Below are 15144 nucleotides of genomic sequence, written 5' to 3' on the forward strand. Positions count from 1 at the left end.
TGCTCTTCTATCTCTAGCACTTGGGACCGGATCCTCTTAACGCTATCTGAATTCCCCCTCTATCTCTATCTCTAATTCGGTTTGTGTTGCTCCCGAGTTCGATCATTCTGTTAGCGCGATCTGGTTCTGGCTGCGAGGGAAGGAGTATACGACGGTGCGCTCATTCCCCAATCATCAGGATGGAATATACTGCGAGGGAAGAAGGATGTGCCGGAGAAGAAGGGCCATCTGATGTTATACAGTATGAAGTAGCAGCCATTTTATCACTGTCATTTGAAAATTGATCTTTTTCTCTCCGCTTTGCAAAGGTCTTTTTCATTTAATGGTGACTGGACTGAAGGAGTATCAGGTCAAGTGATGGTTATGTCGCCTCTAGTTCTGTTAGACTATATTTGGCATATTTTTTGTGATTGGCTCGCCTTCCTTATCCTCCCGATATTGTTGCCATAAGTCGATTGAGTGGTTATGAAAAGAGCGTCGCCTATATATGTAATTCTCCGTGATCAATACATCATCGCGTTGAGTCCTATCATCTCTCATGGTATCAGACTTCCGATCTCCCGCTTCCGCAACCTAACTCCTCTTCCCCGCGGCGCGCGCCCTCCCGCCGCCGCCATCATCGTCATGTCGACCAACTCCCCCCATTCGGCCGTCCTCGACTTCGCGGTCGACGCCATCGCCCAAGCTGTCCGTGCGTCGTTTCTTCCCCCGGACGACCTCCAGGTCGACACCGCAACAGCCACGGCCGTCGCCGACGGCGCCGCGGAGAAAGCCTCCGCCGCCGCCCGTCAGACCCTCGCCGCGTTCTTTGCGTCCCTGGCGCCTCCCACTGCGCCGATCTCGCCGACCCCTACGCCGACATCTGCGCCGGCCCCTGTCTCCGACTCCCTACCGGCAGCGCCGGTGTTCGATGCCTTGCACGCCGTCGTCGACACTCCTCCTCCACTCGCACCGCCAAGCGTCACCGACATCGCGGCGTTCTTCACGACTGCGGCTCGCGCCTTCGCCTACCCCTACGCCGGACCAACGCCGCCCGTCCCATCTTTCCACTGGCCCGGCGCTTCGTCCCGACCAGCCCCGTCGTTCCCGCACGTCGCCGCCAGCGGGTCTTCTTCGGCACCTCCTGCGCTCGACGACGACACCCGCGTCACGCTCCACGCACAGGCCGTCGGCATCCTCAACGTCAAGGCCCTCGTCCCCGTCACCCTCGACATCTCGGCCGCCAACTACACACGGTGGCACAGCCTCTTCCTTGTCGCGCTCGGCAAGTACGACCTGACGGACCACATCCTCTCCGACACTCCCTCTCCCGATCGTCCCGACTGGAAGCAAATGGAGTGCGTGGTCCTCGGCTGGCTCTACGGCACGATCTCCTCCGAGCTTCTGCAGGAGGTCCTCTCCCCCGACACCACCGCTCGGCTCATCTGGAAGGGCCTTGAACATCAGTTCCTCGGCAACCGTGAACACCGCGCCCTCACCTTGAAGGCCGACTTCCACAACTTCCACCAAGGGGACCTCTCCGTCGCCGAGTACTACCGCAAACTCAAGGCAATGGCGGACAACCTCGGCGATCTCGGTGAGCCCGTCGCCGACCACTCGCTCGTCCTCACGGCGCTACACGGTCTGTCTGACAAATTCAAACATTTAAAAACTGCGGTTACCTTGCAGCGCCCCTTCCCGTCCTTCGCCGAACTTCGTTCTCAGCTCCACCTCGACGAGCTCAGCCAGGCCCGTCCCGCTAACACCTCCTCCGTCTTTCTCGCTGGCACGGCCGGCGGCGATGGAAGCGGCACCAAGAACCTGGCGCATGCCACGGGCTATGGCGCCCCTACCCAGACCACCGGCGGCGGCACTGGCGGGAACAGCCACAACCGCCGGCGCCGCGGCGGTGGCGGCGCGGCCACTCAGAACAACAGCGCCAAATCCGGAGGTGGCGGCCGCCAGGGGCAGTGGCCGTCCCCTCAAAACCCTTGGGCCAGCACTATTCACATGTGGTCGGGTCCATTGGGCCGCGGCCTGCTGGGCCCTCTTCCGGCCGGCTCCCCCTTCGCTGGCGCTGTCCTGGCCGGCCCTACAGCCGGCCCACAGGCCAGCCTGCCCCAGCAGCAGCAGCCGTTCCTGGCGCCTCTCCAGGCCTACAGGGGTATGGGACAGCCGGCCCACTTCGTGCAATCCCAGCCCCCCACCCCAACGGCTTATCAGCAGCCACTGGGCTGGTTCGGTGGGGCCCCCTCGCAATGGGACCAAGCTTCACTTGCCGGCTCCTTCAACACCACGACTCTGCCACAACCCGCTCCAAATGAATGGTATATGGATACTGGTGCCACTGCACACATGACCTCCGACACCGGTACTCTCTCCTTCACCCACCCACCCACCTCTACTTCACCTTCCCATATTGTCGTCGGCAACGGCTCCACTATTCCTATTATCACCATTGGACACACTAGTCTTCGTCACTCAGACCGTTCTTTTACTCTCCGTGATGTTGTGTGTTCACCACATATCATTAAGAATCTGATTTCTGTTCGCCGTTTTGTCGTTGACAACTGGTGTGCTGTCAAGTTTGACCCCTTTGGCTTTTCTATGAAGGATCTTCGCACCAGGACCGTGATCGCCAGGTTCTATAGCTCCGGTCCCCTCTACCCGCTTCACCATGCGTTGCCTTCGCCACCATCTGCCACTGCTCTCACCGCCAGCACCACCACTAATGTCACCTGGCACCGTCGTCTTGGCCACATTGGCCACGACGCCCTCGCCCGCCTTGCCCCTCTTGTCCCAATGACAAAAGGTGGCCTCCCCGGTGTTTGCCACGCCTGTCAACTCGGTCGTCATGTTCGCCTACCTTTTACTAGTTCTTTTACTAGGGCCTCAGCAAATTTTGAGTTAGTTCATTGTGATTTGTGGACATCTCCTGTCGTTAGCGCCTCTGGCTACAAATACTATCTTGTTAATTTAGATGATTGTTCTCACTTTGTGTGGACTTTCCCTTTGCGCTTCAAATCCGACACTTTTGTCACTTTATCACAGTTTTTTGCCTATGTTAAAACTCAATTTGCTACTACCATTCGCAGCATTCAGTGCGATAATGGCCGCGAGTTCGACAAATTCTGCTGCCCGCACCTTCTTTCTCACCAATGGTGTTCATCTCCGGATGTCATGCCCCCATACCTCTCCACAGAACGGTAAAGCCGAGCGCATTCTTAGATCTCTCAATAACATCATCCGCTCTTTACTGTTTCAGGCCAGCCTTCCCGGATCCTTTTGGGTTGAGGCTCTCCACACCGCCACCCACCTCATCAACAGGCACCCCACCAAAACCCTCGCTCAACACACACCCTTTTATGCTCTTTACGGTACCCACCCTACTTACTCACACCTCCGTGTTTTCGGTTGCAAGTGTTACCCTAACCTTTCCGCCACAACCCCACACAAACTTGCTCCCCGTTCCACCATGTGTGTGTTCCTAGGCTACCCCCAACACCATAAAGGGTATCGATGTCTTGAGCCCGTCTCTAACCGGGTCATTATTTCGAGGCATGTTGTGTTTGATGAGCACTCGTTTCCATTTGCCGATCTTGCCGGAACTTCTAACAGTAATACTGATCTTGCATTTTTGGAGGATTTTTCGGCTCCCCTGTAGAGTCCAATTGGCGCGTCTCGCCAGCCCCGTACTGTGGCACCACTACCGGCGCCGGCCTCTCCGGACTCGGCTAGCTCGCCCGCCCCCGTTGCTGGGCTGGGGCTGCCGCCCCCTCGATCGGCCTGCTCGCCCCTTGCTGGGCTGGAGCAATCGCCTCCTCCTGCCGCATCTGGGCCGGCGTCCCCTGCTGGCGGTTCTACCGGGCCAGCCCACGACACATCAGCGCCCCTGGTCCAGGCCAGGCCGTCATCCCTCGGTTCCAGCTCGCCCAGTGGACCAGCCGTCGGCCGACTCGCCCCTTGCTGGGCTTGAGCAGCCGCACCTCCAGGCCGCTGGGCCGCTCGTCACCGGCCCACATCTCCCGCCGGCACCTACCGTTCCTCACCGCGCACGGTCTGCACGACTTCCTGGCGCCACGGCTCCCCCGTCCTAGCTCGGCATCTCGCCTGTCGTCAACACCCACACCATGACGACACGCGCCAAGGCCGGCATCCGCAAGGCGGTTACTCGGCTTAATCTCCATGCCAGACCACTGTCTCCCATTCCCAAGACGTACAGGGTGGCCCTCGCCGATCCAAATTGGCGCGCAGCTATGGAAGAAGAGTACAACGCTCTCCTCACCAACCGCACTTGGGACCTTGTTCCACGTCCCGCCGGCGCCAACGTCATCATCGGCAAGTGGATCTTCAAGCACAAGTTCACCGCTGATGGCTCCCTCGACCGGTACAAGGCTCGTTGGGTTCTTCATGGCTTCACCCAACGACCGGGCATCGACTTCGATGAAACCTTCAGTCCCGTCGTCAAGCCCGCCACGGTCCGCACCGTCCTCAGCCTTGTAGTGTCACGCGACTGGCCTGTCCATCAACTCGACGTCAAGAACGCCTTCTTACATGGCACCCTTCAGGAGACCGTCTACTGCATTCAGCCGCCCGGTTTTGTTGACTCCTCCTGCCCCGACATGGTGTGCTACCTCAACAAGTCCCTGTATGGACTCAAGCAAGCGCCTAGAGCGTGGTACAGCCGGTTTGCCACCTTTCTGCTGTCCATCGAATTTACTGAGGCCAAGTCCGACACGTCACTGTTCATCCTTTGCTGAGGCACTGACACTGTTTATTTACTGCTCTATGTGGATGATATCGTCATCACAGCTTCCTCCGCCAAGCTCCTACAGTGGACCATCTCAGCTCTGCAGTCTGAGTTCTCTATGAAGGATCTTGGCCCGCTACACCACTTCCTCGGCGTCAGTGTCACTCGGCAGAAGTCTGGCCTTCTGCTCAGTTAGCGATAGTACTGCATCGATATCCTCGAGTGTGCGGGTATGGCCGACTGCAAGCCACGCCACACTCCAGTCGACACCTGCGCCAAGCTATCTGTAGTTGATGTACCCCCCATGTCCGATCCCACAGACTTTCGCAGTCTTGCTGGTGCTCTTCAGTATCTGACCTTCACTAGACCGGACATTTCTTATGCCGTTCAGCAAGTCTGTCTCCACATGCATGATCCTCGTGTGTCTCACCTTACTGCCCTCAAAAGGATCCTCCGATATGTCCGTGGCACTCTCGATTTGGGACTTCACATCCACCGCTCCTCTGCCAGCGACCTCGTGGTGTACTCCGATGCCGACTGGGCCGGCTGTCCTGACACCTGGCGTTCCACCTCCGGCTATGCTGTCTTTCTTGGGGACAACCTGGTGTCTTGGTCGTCCAAACGGCAGAACACGGTATCCTGCTCCAGTGCCGAAGCTGAGTACCGTGCCGTCGCCAATGCAGTCGCCGAGATCACCTGGCTCCGTCAGCTTCTTCACGAGCTCCACTCACCTCCGTCGCGGGCCTCGCTGGTCTACTGCGACAATGTCAGTGCAGTCTACCTCTCCTCCAACCCTGTGCAGCACCAACGGACGGAGCATGTTGAGATCGATCTCCACTTTGTTTGTGAGAAGGTTGCCGTCGGTGCCATTCGTGTGCTCCATGTGCCCACCTCATCACAGTATGCTGACATCTTCACCAAGGGGCTCCCTACTCCTGTCTTCACTGAGTTTTGTTCTAGTCTCAATGTTCGCTAGCGACGCTGCGACTGCCGGGGGGGGGGGGGTGTTAGACTATATTTGGCATATTTCTTGTGATTGGCTCGCCTTCCTTATCCTCCCGATATTGTTGCCATAATTCGGTTGAGTGGTTATGGAAAGAGCGTCGCCTATATATGTAATTCTCCGTGATCAATACATCATCGCGTTGAGTCCTATCATCTCTCAAGTTCAGAGATATTCGCATGCTTACTTTGGCTGTGAGTTGTTCTGATTTCTAGCTACTATGTAAACCTGATCCATGTACAAAAGATGAAAAATGTAACCTGTTTGAATTGTGAACTACAACTTTGTACAAGTATTTGACACTGAGATTTACATATGAACTTCCACTTGAAAGTAAGCAGCATATTACATTCTGAAGTTCAGAGGAGTATGCTGTGCGTCTTTAATACAAAGTTTCTGTATTCTTTTGAGCCTTGATGTAACAGTACAATTTCTCCAAAATCCTGGAGTAGTATCGAACTTCTTTGGTATATGGCCCAGGTTTTTTTTTATGAGATTTATATGGCTCAGGGTTGTGTTAGCAGAGGCTGACCAGAATGCAATAGTCCTTGCGGCGTACTCCGATCAGGGTTCAATTTATCGACGGTAACCGGTCGAAATTCGCGGTTACCGAGCTTACCGTTCCAGTCCGGTTTTAGAAACTGAACAACAACCGAATTTGAATTCAAAAAATTTAAAAAAATAAAATAAAAATTCAAAACAAATTCTAAAAAAAAACTAGAGACAATTCTAAGACCTTCTGTGAATTTTTTTTCAAAAATAATATCGTTTGCATCGCATTCTATAGGGAGGATTTTGAAAAAAATAAAAAAAGTTGAAGCGTGCGGCTCAGTTACTAACTCATTAAGGAAAAGCTTAACATGTAAACATATATTTTTCTTGTGTATAACATATCTTAAGAATATCTTTAAAATTGATTTCATTTCATTTAGAGTTTTATTAATTTCTCCATAATTTTTACAAAGCTCACAAGCATAAAGTGAATATGTTAATAAACAACATTGTAATTAACTTTTTCATGTCTACCATTATTTTTCTACATAAAGAATATTATAAATAAACTAATAAAAATGGTTTCACTAATTTTGGAGGTGTGATGGGTCAGTTATGAATTAATCTAGTCGCAACACATTTACACAATCCTGCATGTTACAATAACTAATTCATGAGTTCATGTATTTTTAAAAGACATAGGATCATTTAAGAAGACTAAAAAAATTAGTTTCATGATTTTTGGATTAGCAAAGAGTAAACTATGCATTTAACTTGGTTTAAAAAATATATTTTCTCACAGAAAATTTTTAACTTTTTTATGAGTATAAATACTTTTATCATGTAGATCGTGTTACAAGAAAACCAATAAAATTTGTTTCACTTGATTTGAAGCTCAGATGAATTAGTTATTAATTTTACAAGATTAAACCTTTTTTTTTCTTGTTGAACTTCAGTGAAAATCGAGAAAACCGCTCGATAAATCGAGAAAACCGAGTGGTTACTGATAAAACCGAGCGGTCACCAATAATACGAAAAATTCGAGAAAATCGCTTGGCAACCGGTCCGATTCGACTGGTTACCGAATGGAGAATCTGTCATTTTTTTTATCCAAATTTCAAATTTTAGCAAATGAATTTTGTGTGAATTTTAACCAAATTTTGAGTGGTTATCACGATAACCGCACATTTTCGATTACCGCTTGGAAGCGGTTACCGTTTGAAAAACTGTAAATAAAACCCTGACTCCCATCCAGAGATTATGGTGCCAAAGGAGGGGCAGGTTTTCCAAACGGATACATGTGGTTTTAATTTTTCCAATATGTTTGCTATGTGTTTGGGATTCGGTGTTTGTCTACACGAATACTAGAATAATGTGGCAGGAGTAAACACAATGCAGGAGATGTGCTGCACACACTAGGTCAGTGAGCATCCTCTTGATCGTTAGTGGCATCGTAGATAAATGAACTACTTGAATTCACTAAATGAATGTTGATATGATTTTGGGTTAAATATTCAGGGGGCATAACTCGAAGACAAAGAAACCTTCTGTGTGTATTGGGTGCCAAGCTATGATTATGTCACACCCTAAAATTTTAATCTAGTCATTAAGTATACATAATCATCATAACATCATGTTTTATATGGTTGATTTTAATTTAAGGGTTAAACCCATTTAAAAATGATACGTTATTAATCAATGCACGTTTTCACTATATATGTATATTTATATTTATGAGTGGAAATAGTTTAGAGGTAGTTAGAAAGACCCTAAAGTCATTTGAGAAGGAGAATAAAAAGAAAAAGAAGAAAAGCAGAAAAGATACTTCCTGCGGTTTGACCGCCATAACTCAGAGCGTCATTTAAAACCACCGACTGAAGCTCACTCGTCTCTCTCGCTCATTTCACTCCTCACTCACTCCCCTTCACCCAAACCGAGAGAGAGGGAGAGGGAGAGGGAGAGAATCACCTCGATGGCCGAAGATCAACAGAGAAGACTTCCTTGAGCTCCCCGAAGGTTTTTTTGAGCTCCATCCTATTGTCTTCTTTGTCGGAGACGCTTCCACACGAGTTCTTCCACCTCGAGGCCAGTAACCACCTTGGAGCTCGATCTACGAATCGAAGCTTCCCCGGAGTTAGCTAAACCAATAGAAAGCTTTCATACATCGAGGTGAGACTTCCCCTACCTTTCCCCCATAGTTCTTGAGCTCTAAACAGCTCCCATTTCATTTAGACCCAAGATTAACCCTAGCCATGAACTTCATCCATGGAGTCCTCTAGTTTGGCTCCGTGCATATTGCCCATGTCACCCAAGAAGCACTTCTCTAGTCTTGTAGAGTGTTTTGGTATCTTTCATGGTCGAAGGCATCACCAGAGCCTTCGCTAGCGACCTCGTAGAGATGGCATCGGCCAGGCCAGCGGTCTGATCGTCGCTAAGACCGGTTTGATCACCAATTGTGACTTGGCCGATCAAACCTTCTGTCAAATTCCATCATACCGTCGCTAGGGCCAATTTGACCGTCAGACCCACAATTTAACTGCCAGACCTACTTAGTACCGTTTCCTTCTCTGTCCAACCCCCATGGTCTGACCATTAGCTACTCAGTACCATGTAACCTTAAATTATCTTATACGAGGTTCAAACCTTTTCTTACCCAATCGATTAGCATTCTTTTTCAACTACTTCTAAAACATGGTGCCTTTCATGTCACTCATGATCATGCATCATAAGCATAAATTTTCGCCATTCATTTGTTTATTCGATGCATTTTTTAATTGCCTAGAGAGTGATGCCTCGACGATTCAAGCGGTTGTCACACCCCAAAATAGTATTTTGGGTTGTGAGCATTTTAAAACAATAAAATAATATTTTTTCTGAAATTTGAAAGCTTTTCCAAAATTTTGTTTAGAGTTTAAAAAGAATTTGTTTTGTGTGATGAAAAATATATTTATAAAATATTAGATTAGGTTAAGGAATTTCAAGGTTGGATAAATCCTTATTCCATTTTCCCCATATTATCCAAAAATTCTTCGTGGACAATCTCATCTTGCATCATTTTGATCTAACTCAACGTGCACTGCTTTTCCTCAATGTTTTTCTCTCTAGCCTGTGGCTCCAAACCAATATCAAGCCATCAACCTTGCATCACGTTGGATTGCTAGCATGACGGCACACATGTGCGCTAAAGCTAGCCCACACCGGCTCTCTTACATGTGCATGTACCTGACTGTTTCAATCACTTCCAAACGATATCGTCCTTTCGTCTGGCAGCCAAGGTTGGCCACTAAAGCTCGAGTTAGTGCTCAATCAAGACGCATTGACATCTATTTATCCTCTTTCAATTCTTAGCAATTTATAGTGGAAACCGCCGCTTAAGTGGCCATAATGGCAATTGAAGTCGGCTACCAGTTACTCCTCGTCGTCAGCCTCATCTTCTCACACAGTTTCGGAGTTCAATATGGCCTCAAATGCAAACCTTTACAATACCAAAGTTGTAGGTCTCGTCGAGTGCTTCGATATAAAACTATGGAAGTCCCCTTTTGCATAATGAACCTAGGAGTTATGGCTCCCGAAATCAGTGCTGCGTAGATAAGTCTGAGTTCAAACAGTTTATCTTGTGGTACATTTTTAAAAATCAAGATGGAATTTTCAGAAGTCCAATGAATACCAAAGTTTTAGATCTTTTCGAGTACTACAATTTAGAGTCTAGAAACGTCCAATTTGGAGTTCGGACGATGAAAATATCATCCTCGGAATAGATATCTGCGGAAAAGGAAACCGTAACCGACTCGAACTCGAATCCGATTCATGTTCGGCTTGGACTCCACCTCAACCAGCCCCCCTAACCCTATAAATAGGAGTTACACATCCTCTCATATCCCTATTCCACACCCTTAAGCCTTAGACTTCGCTGCTGCCCTGTCCGTGCGTCGCCGTTCGCCGGAGCTGCCACCGCCGCCGCCCGTGATGCACTATCTCGTCGTCGTCTCGGCAAATCCTTCTTCCCCGATCATCACAGCAAGGTGAGGACCCCGGACTAGCCCTTTCCCCTCCTCCTTTACCTTGTGTTATCGTCCCATGTTATCCCTAGCCAAACACCCATCCCCTCGAATCCACCATCGCGCCGCTACGGTCGTTGCTGTCGTGGACATGCACTCCATCGTGGATGGCATCAGCATTCCCCAGACGATCAGAGCTCGGATCACTGCTCCCATTAACCAGCACGTACCCCTGGATGTCGCAAACGCCCTCACCAAACCATTTGTCCATTAGAGCCTCGACGCCAGCGGGATCACGATCACCGTGCCCGCTACCTAGTCTAGAGTTCTGCGCGTGCAGCGCGGGTTCAGATCGCGTTCCCTGGCGAACTCGCACTCCAACCACGAGTCCGTTGGCTGAAACGTGCCCCTGCTAGTCCTCTACATCATCCCAAAATCGGTTTATCCAAAGCTGCAACAGAGCCCCCGTTATTGACGTCGCAATCCTTGCTGCACAGTACCATACACGTTCTGCGTACCTAGAATGTCAGCCGCATTCCCCAGCGAACCAGATCTCTAATCATCGATCCCTTAGACAGAGATGTGCCCCTGGCTATCCTCAACAATCCCTAAAAGTAGTTCGACTAGAAGAGCACCGACGCCAACGATTTTGTGGCCGCTACACCGCTGCCCTCATGTCTGTGAGTGTTCTGCGCGTGTACCCAGAATGCATTCGCGTTCCCCGTCAATCTAGGAGTCGTTTGGATGCATCGACCGCATCACGGTGTGTCCCATCGCATCTTCTATGCAGCCACATGAAGGTTCCCTCGCATCTGCAGCGACGCCACCAGGAACACGATCCTAACTTCCAACGTCGTTGCGCAATCTCGCCAAAGTTCCAACCGATCGATCTCCTTCTCAGGTGAAGCCCTATCTAAACCATCACTGTAGAATCATGTTCCAGAAAATATGAATATTTCTATTCAAGCCATTTCTTGAATATCACAGCCAATCTCCGAGAATGTGCATGTCTTCTATGTTGTGTCTGTGTGCGGGGGATCTTTCGTCTCTCTTTTGCCGCTACCTCGAAACTTCTCTAACAAGACCAACCATAAAACCAAGCTTATCTTCTTGCATTCTACACCCGTGCTCTTGCCGTTGCTATTGCCATCTAATCGTGCACTTCGCCGCCTTCAGCTCGTCGGTGTGCATGTCCTTCTGTACCTTAGGTCAAACTAAGCCCTTCATGAGTTCATGGCTGCGATGCGCCCCCGTCTGCACCATCTCCGTCAACCTCGGGCCTTTTCCCTCACTAGTGACATCGAGAGCCCATCGTCAGCCGACTCCTCCATACCAAATTCCCTTACTCTGCTCTTTGATCTCGCTCTCTTGGTGAGAGTCCCAAATAACCCCTCCGGAGATCCTTTATTTCTATCTTTACTGTCCTATTTAGGATGTTTACACGTTAGCCTCTGCCTTCTATAGTTAATTCTATTACAACCTTTATTATTCAAACAGAATCATCTATTCAAATCTTGTTCAGCGAATTTCATTCAAATCCAAGCAACACTCTATGAATTCGCCTAAATCTCGTATCCTATCCAACCATAGAGTTTTTTTTTATGATGTGATACCTCTGTTTGATGTACTGTTCTTAGTTATTTATGTTTTCACTTTTGTCGGTTATTCCTGCGAGTAGATGACTACGTTCCGAAACAATACAAGGATCTCCAAGAGCAACAGTTCGGAAATCGATAATATGTAAAGTCAAGACTTCGAGATATACCAGAACTGAGTTTACGAATATCGCTGAGCAGCAGCCAGGCAAGTGTCCTTGAACATCTTGCACCTATTTTAGGACTTTTATATTAATTGTTTATCCTTTTTGCATGCATGTCTAATTTGGAATCCCATGATTAGGGTTTACTAGATTTTGTATGATTATACTTGTTACCGTTGATGAGTCATGAAAAATGAAGGGTAGATATGCTAGTTGCTGTCATGGTTGGGGTAAATGTTAATATTTACTAATGTTTATGCAACAAGAATTAGGTACGGTAATCTTGTAGTAACATGGTATAGGGATCCTAACAGGATGATTGGTATGTGGATGGTGCATGAAGGCGCATGTGTTGTACCGCACGATGGGAATGTGTATGTTCCTATGCGGGGTCCTAAGGACCGGTTCTTAAAGCCTGTAACCCGGTTGAACAGCGCAACCACGAGGCTTATATGGGTACAGCATGGTCAATTAATTAGATGTCCTCATTATTCTGTATGTACTAGTGGATGGTTGAGTTTCACAAGAGGGGGCCTCTGCAGTGGATGAAATCCCTATTAGCGGTGAAACTTTAGTGAGTGCATATGGATTTGGAGGCGCTTTGTAAAGGCCTTGTAGTGAGACCCCGGCTCTACACCTCGGAAGTGTGAAGCAAAATGGGAATCACAACTCGTGGGTAAAGTGTGCAAACTCTGCAGAGTATAAACTGATCGATCAGCCATGCTCGCGATCAAGAGCGGCTTGGACTTCTTCTTGATTAGTCGGGATCAGGGTTCTGGTATGGATGGTCGGGTAGCCAGGTAATAGGATTACCTAGTGAGTTATGATAGCCGGATATGGAATATCTAGTGAGTTTGGTAGTCAAATGGAATCCGACGAGCTGTTCTTCTTGTTAAAGTTGTGTCTTCACACTTAGTAAATAGGATGTCTAATTCTAGGAGTTATAGGTTAAGGTTGCTTAGTGCAGTAAACCGGTGTCTAACCCTTTCTTTACTTAAGCCATATGTCATACTTTCCTACACTTGCGGAGTACGATATGTACTCATACTTGCTATTTCCAATAATAAATATTGCTCAATTAGAGAAGACCTCATCAAGATCAAGGAAGCTGAAGGCTATATGAAGATAGAGCGTTCTGGGTCGCGTTGGCTCCAGTCGATTGCCTGTGGTGTGCCTAGAAGATCCTTAGGAGTCCTCTTGTGTTCTTCCGCTGTTATCTTGTAAACTCTGGTATTTATTTCAATAAAGTTGTTTTTGTTCGATATGGAACTGTATATCACTGATAATGTCACCGCATGTATGATGAAACTGATCCTGGCATACATGTGTAATGCACTTGGTTATTCTTTTGAAAAACCAGATGTGATAGTGGTCGAGGCTGACATCAAACCAGATTTGTATGTGAGTGAAACACCGAAACAACAAGGCAAGCATCTAAGCATCTAAGCAACAAGGCAAGCAACAAGGCGGTTTTAAGGGTGTTTCTCCTGTGCAGATGTGGAGTTCCCCTGGGTAGGTCGGGAGAGAAACTCAGATACCATAGACCGTATGCATCACTTAAGTACCGATCGTTGTTGCAGTTGACTCTAGCACTTACCGTACTTACCATATGTTGATCTAATGGTAAGATAAGCCGAATACCTCTGTAGCTGTGATCATTTGGGCTTGAACATCGACGGTGTGAGAGGACAGCCTTGTAGAGACACTTGTGGTTGCTCCTGGAGTTAACTAAAGTGGACTTTGCACCGAGTGATGCACAATTCAAATGGTTGGGACTTATTGGGAAAGGTTGATATGAGTACCCCTTGTATGGACATGTGTGGTCATGTAAACCGTATGGTCCTCAAGTCTTATAGGTAAAGTTGTACCCCTTGCAGGGTGTAAAAATATTTCAAAATATCACGCTCTTGATCATGAGCATGCTTTTGTCTATTTGCAGCAGTCGTAGAGTTACGAGTGTTGATTGATGTGGTTGATGGTTTGAGATGTGTTTTACAGATTTTAGTCACATGGTTCATTTTACATAATGTTCAGTTGATATTTATAGGCTAGTATGTTTCTTTGGTCAAGTATAGATACTTACATATGTGTATGTCAAATTTGCTTTTGCATATAAAATTTACTTAACCATGTGATTGCATCATTGCTAACATCCAAATACATAATCCTTAAGGCCGGGCTATTTATAAGTGCCTATTATGAATTAAGTTATGCGAGTACTTTCATACTCACGCTGCTTTTTCAGGTGTTACCGGTGAGGAGGAGTTGATCTTTGGCTACTTCATGCCAGCCGAAGGTGGCGGTGGGTATGAGTAGGCAGCTGCTCGGAGGTCATGCTTTTGTGATGGAGTCTAAAGTCATATGGCTTCATCCTTCTTTTGTTGTATAGTCTTTAGTCTTCCGCTGCGTAGTTTCTTTTGTTGGTTAAGAGTTGAGTCGGTTTTTATCTACTGCTAGCTCTCTTTTACTATAAATTATAATAACTTGGTAAATAGTTAAGAATTTGTAGTCTAATATTAATTACTCGCTCTTTATTAAGCTGTGTTGTGATGTTAAACATTGGAAAGGTATATGTTTCGATCTTAGACACAAAACATATGCTGGGACTACAGGGATGATATTCTGATTAGTCATGAGAGTCGTGATTAAAAAAATGATCGACTTAATGACTAATTAGAATACTGTTTGGACGGTTTCTTACATGTTATCTCTATTACCGCCTTGTTATTCCTGTTGCTGGATGATGAGTAGCTTGTGGTATTTTCTGTGTTGGCATGATGCCCTGTGCTTTTCATGCTGCCGGATGATGAGCAGGCTGTAGTGTTTTCTCTGTTGGCATGATGCCATGTGGTAAATGAATGGTTTGGCTATATGTTGCATGTGGTCAATGATGGTGTACTGAGGCCGAAGGAGAAGGAGGATTGCTGGCAATGTACGTGTTGCCCTAATCTATTGGTTGACAATGGTGACTGTTGCCATATTTGTGAGGTTGATGTTTGGTTTGATATGCTGATGGCAATAAGCTATAGCCAATGATGTTCTTGAAGCCCTTCGGTAGCTTTGTGATTATGATGATGCATGCTCACTTCTTGGGCTGATCATGGCTTAGTGCTGCCTGTTGCCTTGGGTTGTGGCCGTTGATGAGTTGAGGCTAAGGGGATGT

The sequence above is a fragment of the Phragmites australis genome, chromosome 3 (genome assembly GCF_958298935.1).
Source record: "Phragmites australis chromosome 3, lpPhrAust1.1, whole genome shotgun sequence".
Taxonomy (NCBI): Eukaryota; Viridiplantae; Streptophyta; class Magnoliopsida; order Poales; family Poaceae; genus Phragmites; species Phragmites australis.